The 15,102-nt window shown below is 45.8% G+C and overlaps 1 non-coding gene across 1 annotated transcript; it reads left to right on the top strand.

Annotated features, from left to right (window-relative positions):
* The first annotated feature begins 14,599 nt into the window (after window positions 1–14,599).
* On the top strand, window positions 14,600–14,730 carry LOC111812534. Its single transcript, XR_002818025.1, has one exon. It is a non-coding gene; the product is annotated as a small nucleolar RNA SNORA76 (small nucleolar RNA).
* Window positions 14,731–15,102: the final 372 nt, after the last annotated feature.

Below are 15,102 nucleotides of genomic sequence, written 5' to 3'. Positions count from 1 at the left end.
TATTGGGCTGAGCATTAGAAATCATTTTTCCGGTCTAAATGTTCTCTCCCTCTATCTCTCCCTCTCTTACCTGGTCAGACTGTCATAGCCACTATTCTCCTCTTTTCCTCTATGAAATCCAACTTTTTACCATCCATGGATCAGCAAGAACATGCACTATTCCTTTCTCTTTGGCCCTTCAGATTTGTGATTGGACACAGTGTTGGTCTCCGAAAGCGGCTCTAACAAATATATGAGATGACCAAAAAATACAGTGAGCATTTAAATCACACATTACCATTAATCCTCCTCAAAATACTCGCCCTTACTTTGAACACACCATCTCTTTACCACTTTCTGAAGCAGCCCTGGAGGTCTACTTTTGTGAGTATCTTTATGAGATATGATAAAAAATACAGTGAGTGCTGCTGCCCACTGTCATGGAACAGCAGGCTCATAAACATGTGTGTCTTCATCCATCTTAATCACTAGATCTGGCACCACGCAACTTCTGGCTCTTCTCCAAAGTCAAAGTGACCATAAAAGGACAACATTTTCAATCAGTTTGGGACATGGAAGTAGCCAGGATAGAGCAACTAAAATACTCATACAGACGGACTCCCAGGACTGTTCTAGAAAGTGATGAGACTGGTGGGATAAGTGTGTTCAAAGTGAGTGGAGTATTTCAAGCGAGATTAATAGCAGTATGTCTTTTAATGTAATACATTAAAATTTTTAAGTATAAACCATATTTTCCTATAATACTTCATATATCATAGGCTGGGTAGCTTTGACAATAATTTATTTCTCAGTCTGGAGGCTGGATGTCCATGCTGGCTGTTCTGGCTCCTATGAAGGCCCTGCTTGCACACGTTGTCTTCTCACTGTGTCCTCATGGGATGCAGAGAGAGCTGTGTGGATCCAGGCTCACCTTAAAGAATTCACTTAGCCCAAGTCATCTCTGAAGAGGCTCGGTCTCCAATACACTCATATTTGGGATTCGGGCTTCAGCGTGAACCTTGAGTCTAACAAATGTGGAGAATGCTAAGACTGAGCTCTGTGTGGCCCTTCATTTTTATTTTTATTGTTTCTTTTAAAGAGGATAAAAAAGTAATAGGCAGAGCATTAGGAACAATATAGAATTTTAAAAAACAAGATGACAGGAATTCAACAGTGGTTGTTACATTGCCGCCCCTCTTTTGGCCAGTTGAATTTGGTCATGCCTCTCAGCTGCCTGGGATCCTAGCTCTCATACCCCCCAGCTCCTGTTGATAGATGAAGTCCTTCATACCACCAGCTACTGCTGGAAAAAGGGTCCTGCTCCCTCTGAAGGGCCCAAGGAACTGAGGCCAAGGCAGGTAAGGCACAAAGTGGCCAACTCACTACACAGAGCAGGGAACATCTGTGCAGACCACCAACCAAGTTAGACCTGTTAGTGATGAGTGAGCCCCTCCAGGTGGGCATAGGAGCCTGTGTCAGGCACTCCAGAACTCTGACATTCCCACCCTGGGGCACCAGATCTTCATACGGGAATGCCATTCAGCTTTTTTTTGTTCATTGTTGCATGCATGCCCAATAACCCAGAATGTTTTCCTTGGAACTGGCCCCTGATCCCGTCACGCTGAGCTTCCTTTGTACTGAGCCAGTGTTGTTTAATGGGGCGGCCTTGATTGTTTTGGAGATAGGCGCCTTTTGGAAAGAGGAGGGGTCTGTGTTGTGCCTTGATGACCTTGGCTGACTTCCTCTATTTTTTCTGGGAACTCCTTCCTCCCGTGGGTGTCAACTGGAGTTTCACAGAGCTGCAGTGTGCAGCCTGTGAGACACTTGTGCTGGGAAGCCTCAGGGCCTCCATCCTACAAGACCTCACCTGGGGTTCTGGAGGAGACCATGGGGCAGTTGGGGGTAGGGGCCACAGTGCATGGAAAACCGGGATGTGAGCTGCCACGCTGCTTTGCATTCTGGAGACGAGGACGTATCGAGTTGCAGTGTGATTCCAGGGGCCTCTAGCTTTCCTCTGCTTTGCACGGGCTCTGGGCCCCTTCCTTCCTGTCCCCGAATTGGCTCTGCTCTCCTGGCAGCCCTTCCTCTCTAAGGGAAGGTCAGCTTTCCATGGAAGAATGACCATTGTTCCTTCTCAAGGAAGAGGCCTCCCTCTCCAGTCCCTTCTCGCATCCTGCTCCTAGATCCAAGTTCTCCTTAAGGCCAATGTTATTAGGGCCTCATTTCCATCTTTCTTCCACCTATGCCTTTCCTTGCCTGGACCCACTGGCCTCTGATGTCTCTCTCCCAACTACCTGGCCAAATAATTCTCTTCATGCCCCCCAGTGTGGCCCTCATCTGGGATGTACCTGTGCCTGTGTATCTGTGTGCTGCCATGTCTTCCTCTACCTTTGTACTCCACTAGTTTCTGGCACATTTACCCAGGACCTGGTGTGAGAGACAGGGGCCCCTGAGTCCCTTCCAGCACCTCTCATTTGAACAGTGGGTGTCTTGGGGACACAGATTCCTCTAGGATCTATGACTCTCTCCCGTGCTTCATGGCAAGGTGAGTGTCAGCTTGTGTCCTTATCATGGACTCATGAGGCCACTTACTTGCTTTCCAGCTGTCCCTCCCCGGGGGATCACTTTTGGATGATTTATTCCTAAGGCTGTCCCTGAGTTCTTTGCCACCCAAGGCCTGAGAACAGGACTGGCTGACATCTTCATATCTTTGGCAGTCAAATGCTATTCTCTATTTACCCCTGGAAGATCAGTTCTCTCTGAACCTTAAAAGAAATCTGCTGGGATCACTTTCCTGCACATAAGTGTGCACAGTGGGAAGCAGAACCAAAGCACACTAGAGTGCTGTGCCCACTTGCCAGGCAATGCTGGGGTGCACCTTTGTTCACCAGTCCCCTGCCGTGCCCAACTTCTCTCTCCTCTATGGCCCTGCTGTGAGTGACCTGGCAAGGGTATCAGGAGCAGAACTTTCAGCACCATCACCCTCTGCTCTCTGCCTGTGTCACTCCCATTACCATCACCAGAAAGAGAGTGAGATCTGCCTTGAGCACTTTGTGGTCTTATTTCTCTAAGTGAAATGTCCAAGAGGTCTTATCTTACTCAATGCTGAAGGAAAATCATGACTGTGCCTATGCCTGCACAGGGGTACCGGGGTACACAAAGGGTCTGGGTGGGATCCCACTGCTCTCTACCATTTGGCCCTTGCCTTATAGCTTTCTGTCACCTGCACTTCTGCTGGTGCTAGGAGACTGTGCTTGCCAGCTCCAGGACCAAGAGAAAGGGCATGTGCCTAGAACTGTACATAGGCCTGTTTCTAGTCCTATAAACCCTGAGTCTAGCTTGACCAGCATATGTCTGGCTTACACAACAAGCTTGCAGCATGAGACTGCACTAGAGATCCAATGCCACCAGAGTTTTTACTTGGTACCTATTATGACAAGAGCATCACTTCTTGGGGCTTCTCTGAGAACCAAGTGAAATGACAAGTAGACCATATGGGGACGCATAGCCAGTGTGCAGTGTACTCACAGGGAAACACCCAACATCAGCATTCATTATTGTCTTGAGAGTCATGACAATGTGACAGATTTGAGGACCAGATGCCATAACCCATGTGCAGCCCCGAAGGACTCCACTGCTACTATGAAGTTGTTACTCTCTGTAGGGACAGGAGAGCTGACTCAGGGAGTGGCCCAAGGTGACCACGGGATCTTGACCTCTGAACAAATGTCATCATTCTGCAGAGTTCTTGAATCTACTGCCACCAGGTTAGGAGGTTTTTAAAGAACAAACACCACAGTCCAATTGTGAGACACTGGGTGACTAGGGAAGCTCGATGACGCACGTCATCTGCACCTGTCACACACTGACCCTCAAGTCTCTGGAAGCCTGGAGGGGATAAAAGTTCTTCTCATCTCTAGATTGGGCTGCAGGGAGCCTCTGTCCCTCTGACTCACCTGTTTTTGGTCTCTTGTACCCAAGAAAGGATATGGGGCCTGGCCAGGTGAGCAGCTGTTACCTACGTACGTGCAAATGTCTCCAGAAGGCCTTTCTTCTCTAAACTCAGAGCTGTGGCTGGGGCCCATAGTACAAAAATTCAGTGACATAAGCCAGAGACTTCAGGCTGAGTCTCTGGTCAAAAACACGTTAGCTGAATATTCCTTAGGAGCAAATGATCTGGTGGCCTCTTGGGGACACCATGGTCAGGGAAGACATGTGTCACTGGCAGGAGATACTGCTCTGTGAGCCCTAGGTCAAGTGAGCTGGACACATGCAAACATCCACCAGGCATGGGGTGCACAGGAAGACAAAATGGGGAACAGGAATGTGGAGAAGGGACCAGGGGACATAGGGCAGGCTCCACATCCACAGCAGCTCAGCCTGGCTAGCTTTTCTGTTCCTTGGTAAAATCTGTTTAAATAAACAAAGTTCACCTAAACAATATATTTTTCAAAAAAAACCAAAAGAACAAAAACCAATATATTTTTCCAAAAATTTCTAATCCAGTCTCCTGGTTACTTTCCTTGAGTTTTGAATTATCAATTTATCTTAATCTTCTGTTCCCAAGATGAAAACTTATCCTCCCCACACCCCAGAATGTCTACAATCAGTTGCATAGACTTTGATGACAAAGCTTTAGCAAAACTATAGATCTATTACACCTCTGTCTTAGAAACAGAAAAGCCACCCAGGCTGTATGTTTATAGGGTGGTATTAGTTTTTATTTGTTTCTTAGGTGTTTTGCTTGTTGATTTGTTTTTGTAGTACAAATCAAGGCCTTTACATGGAGCTACATGCCCGGCCCTTCTTTCATCTTTTGTTTTGAGACAGGATTTCACTAAGTTGTTAAATTGCCCAGGCTGGGCTCCAACTTGTAAACTTCCTGTATTTGACTCCCAAAATGCTGAGATTACAGACATGTACCACCACACCAGCTTGTACAATGGTTTTTAAATTTAGCCTGGCCACAAGGCCGAAGCAACTACAGAAAGCTAAGTTCACCTCCAAATCTAGAGGGAAGGCACTAAACTTGGCACGGGAGCTAGGGACTGGACCATCCTAAAGCAGGAAGAGGCATTTGAAGGCTTCTCCGTCTGACAGGATGAATCCAAAAGCACATGTGAGAGGACACCAGGAACAGAGTGGTCCTTATTAGTTACTGTTTGAAGAGAGGCCTGGTGCTGACTGAGTGCAGAAATCATTGTTGAAGGAAAAAAGTACCTGGATATGGAGACAGGGATTTAGTTCAGCGGTAGAATGCTTGCTAGCAAGTTGGAAGCTTGGGGTTCTGTCCTCGGCACCAAAAGCAAAAAGTAAACATAAACTAAAAAACAATTACAAAAAAAGATTTTGAAAGAAAGAAAGAAAGAAAGAAAGAAAGAAAGAAAGAAAGAAAGAAAGAAAGAAAGAAAGAAAGAAAAAGTACCTGAATATAAGGGTGAGGGCTTCTGTCTTCCTGTTCTTGGGACCTCATCCAGGGACTGCCTTCCCACCAGACCCTTTCCTCAGACAGGTGACCATCAGGCACAGATAACCACAGAGGAAGAAGCCATGCTTTTTTCCCTGTAGAAATCTCTCACCATGGCCCAGAGCAGTGAAAAATAAAAATCTGCTCTCCTACCCCACCCTCACTCTGAGAGGCCTTTCATCCTGCATTTCCAATCCCCTGTGTTTCTGCTATTATCTCCTGCACAAATTCCTCCTTTAAGCCTAATTCCAAATCCCAACTGAACTCCTAATTCCAAATCCCAACTGAACTCCACCCTGCCCTTCCCTACCTTGTTCTTCCCTCCTGGTCTTATTCCCTTTCATCCGGGAACTCACCACCCAACCTGCCAACTCCACCTGAGTTCTGTCCTTGCTCCCTTTGCCTCCCCTTGCTGTGCCGGCCTCATTTCCTGGTCTGAACACTTGTCCCTGGCCTTTGTTGGTTGTCCAACCCTCTCTTATATTAGTCCATCTCCCATTACCCTAACAAAATATCCAAGGCAGGGTATTTCACAAAAAAAAGGAGATTTATTTCACTCCAAGTCTGAGCTGTTCAAGAGTATAGTGGTGGCTCCAGCATAGGGTCCCCAAGTCCACCAGATCACAGGAGTGTCATCATATTAAGGGCCATGCAAGAGGTAGAGATTCCACAGAGTGACAAGAAGCCTGAGAGAGATGGGGAAGGCCAGTCTTGCTCTTTTGTAATGACCCTCTACTTTTTTTTTTTTAAATTTTTTTTTTTAACATTTATTTATCGTGTGTGTGTGTGTGTGTGTGTGTGTGTGTGTGTGGCCAGCTCAGCCCACCAGGGGGCGCGGCTGGCTGGCATGTGGTGCTGGGGGGATCGAACCGCGGTCCCTGTGCTTTGCCAAGCTTGTTCTAAGTAGGTGCTTTAGACCACTGAGCCATCTCTCCAGCCCCGACCCTCTACTTGAATCTCTTCTGCAGACAGGATCCACAGTGATCACTGACCTCCCACTAAGCTTCACTAAGGACCGTACTCCTACAACTTTAGGGGATACAGCCAAAGCATTTGCAAACCAGTGTTCCCACCCTCAGGCAGGGAGGGTATTTCCCTGCCCTCTCTCAGCAAAGCCACCAAGGGGTCCCTGTTCAGAGCCCAAAGCTCTCGGGTAGGGTGAGAGTCTCTCTTCTTATTAATAGTGAATGCCTTTGCCTGCCAGAAATGGAGCATGGTGCCCCAGGAAGAGGCAGCACCAAAGCAGGTGGCACTAGTGTCCTCCAGAAGAGTTGGCTGCTCATTTTGGGAAGATCAGCCCGGAACCCAGGGACCTCCAGTGCCCTCATGGCACACGGCCCAACCCAGAGGCAGAAACCACCGAAGCCTGCTGCGTCGCCCACACTACGCTGCCAACTTTTGGCTCTGCTGGCTTAGTTGAAATCAAAACCTCTCCCAGTGAGAACGTCACTCTCCAGCCAGGACAGGGAACACTTCATGTGTTGACAATAGTCCTGGTATTTGTGCTCAGGATGACCTCAGAGACCTTTTGTTCTTCTGCTCTGGATGCTTGGTGATCACTGCATGAACAGAACTCAAGGACAAAGGCTTGGACAGGGCAGCTCTGGCCAGTCACTCGGGTGTGGAGGACACATACCTTTCTCAAGGTGCCAGGACTTGGGCTGCTTGCTGTGTCATTTTGGCACTGACCCACTGGGCTCCTGGATGCTTTTCCTGCTACACTCCCATCTGCTTCTGTCTTAAATGGAAGTAGAAAATCTCCTGGGGGTACCATAGGAAGTTCATGCCTCAAGCACCTGCAATGATGAAGTGTGTGCCACTCACGGAGCATTGTAGACCATGTAAACTGGAGTCATCAGAGCTCAGCAAAGGCCTGGACTTGGCCTTGGACAAAGGAAAGGGGGTTATTGTGCACTCCACTCCAAAGCAGGGCGTTCTCTTTTGTGTGTGGATGAATAGTGCTATGCACCTGAAATCCCAGCACTCCAACAGGCTGAGGCAGGAAGACTGCAAGTTTAAGCCCAGCCTGGGCAATTTATTGAGACCCTATCTCAAAGGAAAAAAATAAAGAAGGGCTGGGGCTATAGCTCAGTGCAAAGATCCTGGGTTCAAACCCGACTGCACAAACAACCATAAGAAAGGAAAAGAAAAGTCACTATAGATCAAGAGAGTTGAACTGTGGTTTAATATTAAAAAAAGAAAAAGAAAATGATTGGATAGTAAGTCTAAGTTCCAGAACTGTCTGGGAGACCAGGTTCTAAGCAAGGAGATGCTCATGGAGAGAAGGGGGGTGGGAAAGCAAACAGAATGTCTATTCAACACAGAGTCTGCAGAGTGACACCAAGAAGACAGCCCTGCAGAGCCAAGCAGCATCTTTTTATCCTAATTTGTTGGCTGTCAGAAGTGCTCAGGGTAGAAGAGGTTATGTCCAGGGTTCTCACAGGAGTAGGCTGATCGACCCACAGAGACAGGTTCATAGAGTGCATTTAAATGGCAGTAGGCCAGGCAAGGTGGCACATGCCAAGAACTCTGGGAGGCTGGAGCAGGAGGGTCACAAGTTCACAGGTAGCCTGGTCAACTTAGTGATTGAGCAAGACTCTGTCTCAAAAAAAGCAGAGCATCCCTGGGGATGTAGTTCAGTAGAAAGGCCCTGGGTTCAATCTCCAGTCCAAAAAAAAAAAAAAAGCAACAGCATGCCAAAGAACCACGGCAGACAGAGCAAAACCAGGGCCTTGCATTTTCCCTACTTCACTATCTCTAAAATATCTTCCTCATTTAGTCAGAAGAGATCTTATGGCCAAATCATGCCCCACTTTTCCAGTCATCTTGTGTCACCAGCCCAGAAATACAACCATGGGGGGTAGGGTACACGCCCCAAAATGACTGTTCTAGGAACACTGGCCTAAAAGTCTGTTATGATAAAGAGGTAGTCTGTGGTGCTGCACAGAGATTCTCTGTCCCCTCATTTTAGGATGGCCCCAAGTTGGGAGCACAGAAGCCTCACAGTTCAAGATGTTCTGATGCCCTGGGAGAGGCACTCTGTGGAGTTTCCACACTGCTGCCTCCAGAGCACTGCCCATTTTCATTGTACTCCTCAGTTCCTTAAAACTCCTTACAAACCCCAAATCTACATGGTAGACTAGCTGAGGAGTCACTGACCTGTTGCACAGGCTCAGGGCTGTATGTGTGAGTACCTTGACAAGAAAGTTTCCATGTGAAGTGTGCAGCCTCCCACGAGCTCTCGGGCCCCCCGCTTGGCTCGGCTCTCTCTCCCATCCCTACAGCCTCCCCTTGGGCAGGGCTGCACTATGGAGACAGCCCCAGATTGTGCACCTGGCCCTGGCTACTGTTATTGCCTGGTCCCCAGGAACAGGTGTCTCCTGGATGTCGCCACCTTCAGTCCCCTCATGATGTCCTCATTTCTGTTGAAGGTTTAGAGACCCAGCCAGCAGCCTTGAAGCCTCACTGACTCAAAGAGCCTCAGAATTCTGCAGGTCTCCTCACTGGAATGCCCTCTTTACCATCCCCCTGCAGTCCCTGTGTTGGGACTTACCACAGAAGGCATCCTCCAGTAGCTGCCTCTGTCCCCTTGTTGTCGGCTACTACGTTAGTTAGAAATATTATAGGCAGTCAGGTAAGGCTAGGCCCTTGAAGGAGCCAGTTTAGAAGAGGTTGTCTTGCAACCTTGGGAGAGACAGGCACCTCTAGCTGAAAGCCAGTCCTCAAGACAAAAGATGAAAACAAATACTTGCCTAAGGGTAAACCTCAGTAATTGATATTCTAAATAGATATTTCTCACCTTGAGGAAGAGTCACTAACTGAACCTCACACCCCCAGCAAAAGCCCCTGTTCCGCTGCATTCGTGACCACTTGCTTGCCTTTGTGACTTGCTTCCCTATTTGATCCCGATTTAACCAATTTTACCTGAGCAATTATGCTTGTAATCTTATTGATTGACCATAGTTTTGTTCTACCTCATGCCTACCTTGGATCTGCCTCATGTTGTGGATTTGCTCTATAAATATCCCTGGAAAAGGCAGTTTCCTTGGGAACCCCTCTGTTTTCTTCCTCACCACCCCCACTGCTTTCTTCCCTCAAAAAATCTATTTTGCTCTTGACCTCCTTCGTTCCTAAAATTCATTCTTCGATTTTAGAGAACACAAACTTGTAACAGACATCTAGCAGACTGGGAGTTTCTGTCTCCTAAATCATTCTGACACCTCACCTCCACCATCCTCAGCTTCCCTCTGCAAGGTTGACCATCCTCTGCAAGCCCTCTGAGAAAACCATGCCCACCTTTCACGACCCCAAGCCCACCCAGCCACCGTTCCAACCTTCTCTTCTGTCATGCTGCATTGCAAAGCCTCAATGCTACGACTGTCCCCAGTCACACTCTGGACATTTTTCTCACACACCTAGTTTCTGCATTAACACTACTTGGCACTTCCCCCACTCCCCATAATCTGCCTATTCAGCACTCCCTGGAGCAGATTCCAGGCTACCCCAGGTGCAGCCTCTCTTGAGTTGCAAACAACTGTCCCTACTCCCCTGGAATCTGTCATTCACTTCCCATGTGTCTACTACCGTGCATATCTCAGGGTAATAATGTTTAAAGTCCTAAAGAGGTGTCAGTTTCCAGGTCTCCCTAGTGTCCTATATCAAGGCCTCCATACCAGCTCACTTGCACATGCAAAAAACACTTCCCCTTCCTCAAAACACTACCTCCTAGATCATTGTTGCAGTTGATAAGCACATTTATGAAGTTCAAGATGAATGGTGGCCTTCAGGACAGCTGGTACCAAATTGCCTCAGCACTGTCCTGGGGTCCCAGAGTGGATTGCTTCTTGCTGCTATAGATGCTAAATTCAAGCTCCTGGATTGCAACTCTCAGATAGAAACCTTGTCTCTTTGTAGCTCAAAACCAAAGCACTTTTGATTTGTAAAACCAGACCTCCTTGAGAGAAATTTCTCTGGGAATTCCACAAGATGAGTTTTATACACAAGAGCCAGGCTGGAGCTTTAGTTCATGCTATGAAATCTAGCTGGTGGAGAACAGATGGAGTGGTAACCCCAACCCAAATTAGGAGGTAACAGTAGCCAGTAAGAAAGGAGAACACGGAGAATCAGGAATGCTCTCTCAGCTTTGCCCTCATTCTCTATGTGACTCCCTATGAAAATATCAACAGGTGAGAAGCTTAATGATATTATTACCCTATAACAGAGGCAGTTGAGCTTAACCTCACTGTCTGTCTGAATATCAAACATCTTAGACATAAGATGGAACAGGTATTTTCCATCAAGCATGGATATGTTAAACTTTAAATCTCTACAGAATGTGAAGGAAAAAAAAATCTTTTAAAAATAGAAATAAACAATTAAATATTTTTACACAGAAATTTAGAAATCTAACCATATACAGCATTGTAGCAAGACAGTACTATGACATTTTTTTTCTTGTCTCTTGTTTTCATTTACTATCCTTTTTTTGTTTAAACAAACATTTACTTGTGAGACAATATAGCAGTAATTGATATGACATTAGAAGCAGTACATATTTAGAAGATCAGAATGACAGGCATTCCAAGCATGGCCTGAGTACTAACAACTTAAGTTTGCAGACCAAAAATTAGAGAAAAGGAAGGGCTGCAAGGACAGCCAAAATTTTGACCTTAGCCACTTAAGGTCAATGAGGACTCAGGACATAAGAGAATGTGTAGTGTAGCATCCTTTAACACAATGGTGTCCCAAATTTTTTGATCAAGGATATTATGGGGCCACAGAAGAAAGTGATCAATGATGTATAATGTGCCTAAGGAGAGTCACCTAGAGAGAAAACATTCTCTCAGGCTTTCACAGAGAGCAAATTGGTCAAGCAATGGTTGGGACTCATCCACACGGCTGACACTGACAAAGGCTCTACAAACTGCAGTATAGGATTTCCAGGGTAAATCCTGAGGGAATTTGACTGATCTTGTCAGATACAAGTTACATTTCTTGTTATATAGGTCTTGCTTTATCTTGGTCTTAACCATCTGGCAGAAAAATATAAAAATGAGGTATAAAATGTAAAGGCATATTAATATGCTGAGCTATAAATGGCTCAAGTCAGCAACTTCTGACATTGCCAGTCCTACAGATAACCCACTACTATTATGGACTACTGGACTATATTGAATTATTTTGCTGAATTCACACACCTACAATATTTAAATGGCAATGGAATACCCATCTCTGACAAAACTAAGGAAAAAAAGGGGCATATAAGGACCATTTTGTAGTGAAATATATATATATATATATATATATATATATATATATATCTGTATATACAAAATAGTCAGGATAGATGTACAGCTACTTTCTATTAATTCAATGAGAAGAAAGATTTGTCCTAATAGTGTTTGGCCAGAATATCATGTTGGCATCTTGTACTATGAATAACTACTACAAAGACATCAATAAGCAATGTATTAATTATTGTAACTGTCCTGCTAACCTGCTTTGAAACTGTCTCATTGCTATTTGTTTCTCAATAAAATTAATAAAAAATTTATAAACATAATAAAAAAAAGAAAAGACAATATCAATAGGTGAAGTAGCAGAAATCTCAGGTGCATAAGAAGAATGGGAGGAGAAATCCTCAAATACCACTGACTATTCAAGGGATGACTGAAAAGTAATGTAAATGTTTACATTTTAAAAAAATATTACAGTAAAAGGCCTATTGTCATCAATTCAAAATGCTTGCACCCCTTTGCTTTGAACACTCCTGTCCCTTCTTTCTTGCCACTTTCTGAAGCAGTTCTGGAAGTCCTTTCTCATGAGTGTCTTTACAAAGAGTGTTCAAAAATGCAATGAACATTGCTGCTGAGCTTGCCTGACAAGCACAAGGGCCTAAGTTCAATCCCTGCTTCTGCCAGAAAAAAAAAAAAAACAAAAAAGAAAGTTGCTGCTGTGTCCCTCAATAGAAAAATAGGGTGGAGCCTTAATGAAAGGGATAGTGCCTCCGTAAGATGCCTTGAAGAGAGTAATCTCAGTTTCTTTCCACCTTGTGAGGACAAAGTTAGAAGGTGCTACTTGCTACCCAGAAGAAGCCCCACTTGTCTCCAGCAGCACTGGCTTCTTAGGTGTCCTACCTCCAAAACTGAGAATAAACATCTGCAGTGTAAGGCACCTCATCTCAGGCACTTTACTGTAGCAGCTGGAGCTGACCGAGACCCCCTCTTTTGTTAGTGGGGATGATGGGAGGCAGGATGATTAGCAAACCCATGGCACCCTACCTTCGACAGCTTTTGTATTCTGGGATGTCCTCTCAGGTCCTCAGTAGATGACTTCTCACCAGTATCTTGCCGACTGGGCTGATGGCTCATAGGCAGGCCCATATTCTTTTACCTTCACATTGGGATATGGGGTGTGTGATGGGCTGCTTCTCCCCCGACCATCTTACCAGGCCAGTGTTGGGCATCAGTGCCCATCCAACTCCTCTGTACACAGCTTCACTAGAAGCATAGGGACAAGAGTCTGGATGCCAGCCCGGAACATTTCAGCTTACAACCTCCAGGTCTCTGGGTGTGATGTTGACAGCGAAGTGGCCATGTCCCTGTGGCAATAGTCTGTCCTGTTCCATTAATCCCAGTACTGCCAGGAGGGCTTACTCCCTGCCAGCCTGTCAGTTGCCATGGTTACAGTGCATAAGCTGGGACTGTAGCATCCTCTTCACAGGTCAGTATTTAGGATGACTTTCACATCACTCGGGCCAGTACATGTGATGAAAGAACCTGTCTCAGTCTCTCAGCTGGGCCTTCACTGAACGCTACTGCAAGATGAACCAAGGGCAGCTTCCCTACAGAGATGGTGGGCCTCCTGGAGGCAGCTTAGCCTTTTCAAAGGTGCTGACAGTCAGCTCCCATCCCAACAAAACCAGAAAGACATGATGGGAAAGCAAAAACAGGGAATGTGGTTTTCATTTGATGCTTTGGGTGAGCAGAACCCCTCCAGGCAATTGGAAGGAGGATGCTTTGTCTTCCTCTTCATTATATCCCCAACGCCACTGGATGTGTCTGTGTAGGTATGGCTGACTCCAGGGATAGAGATGGTGTACAGGACTGGCCCTGCAGAACCATGGTCAGAGGTAATGGCTGCTCAGCTCCTCCCACTCCCACTTCCCCTCCTCTACCTCCAGCTCTTGTGCTGCTGAGGGCCCAGCAAGCTACAATACCCATAGATGATGCACTTCTAAAAACCTGAGGACAGGGAGTGAGACCCAAAGCCAGGAGGCAAGTAAAGTAAGGAGGAGCTATTGTGTGTGATGCTTCAGAAGTGTACGGCTGGCTACATTGGTGTCCATTCCAAACTGGATGTAAAAATGTGTGAGTTAATTATAGTCTTGGGAACTGTAATTGACTGTGGACAACAGAAAATGGAAAGCGCGTGACATGCAAAGAGTCTGCACCGCAAGGCCTTGAAGAGAAAGGATGAGTCCTGCATCTTCCCCAGGCCGAGAGAGCCCAAGCCAGCACCCATTGGCCCGGCTCCTGCCCGCTGAGCCTGAGCCGCTAGTTCTCACAGTGTCTCAAGGGCAACCTAGGGATTTGAATCACCAAAAAATCTAAAAGCATGCCATGCCTGCGTCTATTTTTAACTTAATAAATAAAATGACTATTTCAAACTTCCCCTCTGAAACAAGGCTGAGAGGGTGCTGGTGTGGAAGGCACACACTCAGCATGCCTGTGACTCACCACTCGTCCCGAGCGGCCCTCTGCGGCCTCGCCTGCACACAGCCTTCCCTTGTTCCACTCTCCATCCTGTGCTGTTAATTTACGTCTACCGTGGCAGTGCCCTGGCTGAAAGCTCATGAAGAAACACAAGAGCCCGTAACAATGGTAAAGTTGCAAGATACTCTGCCCTTATTCTCACCAGCCTACACTTCCAGACTTCAAAACTAAATTGACAGAAATCAGGTGTATGCTGGTTCTTATATCCAATGTGCTTCTTTTCTTATTAGTGAAAGAAATCAGCATATTACACTGTTATTTATTTTAAAAAGCTAAAATATCCTGTATTAACTTATGTGTTAGAAATAAAATACGAAAAATTATTTAAAAAACAAACTAGCTTAAGTACAAAAATAAGCATTTTAAATATCAGGAAAACGCGCTGCCTTTGGGCCCCTGTCGCACCTGTGTGTGGTGCCGGGGACAAGCTGCAGCGCCAGAGAACGCGCCCGTGCATAACTGGGGTCGCCTGCCCTCCGCGGACGGCCCTATTAACCGCGAGCAACACAGCCGCAGGAAAAAAAAAAAAATAGTAACAGTAAAATAAATAAATATTGGGGAAATAATGGATTTGCTAATCTTTATGTAATAACATTATAAGTACGTTTGTGCCCTTTTTTACTCTGTTCACAGGGAATCACACTTTTCTCTTACATAATGTATCACAGATCAAGTTAGTGGAATACATCGGGAAGCTAGGAAGAAAACAAAGGTCACGAGTGTCTTAAAGATTGTCAAAAATGAATTTGTGAGAAAAATAAAGACTATGATATTCTATAAGGTATAAAGTGTATTTCACTTGAAATCCCTCTTCTTTTTTAAAAAGAATGCAAAATGATAAAAGAAAAAGAAAAAAACAAGAGATGATACAGAATTTCACTA

This window comes from Octodon degus, unplaced genomic scaffold, assembly GCF_000260255.1.
Source record: "Octodon degus isolate 3935 unplaced genomic scaffold, OctDeg1.0 scaffold00127, whole genome shotgun sequence".
NCBI classification, from domain to species: domain Eukaryota; kingdom Metazoa; phylum Chordata; class Mammalia; order Rodentia; family Octodontidae; genus Octodon; species Octodon degus.
The sequence above is the reverse complement of the archived record's forward strand: the minus strand, read 5'-3'. Positions and strand labels throughout refer to the sequence as shown.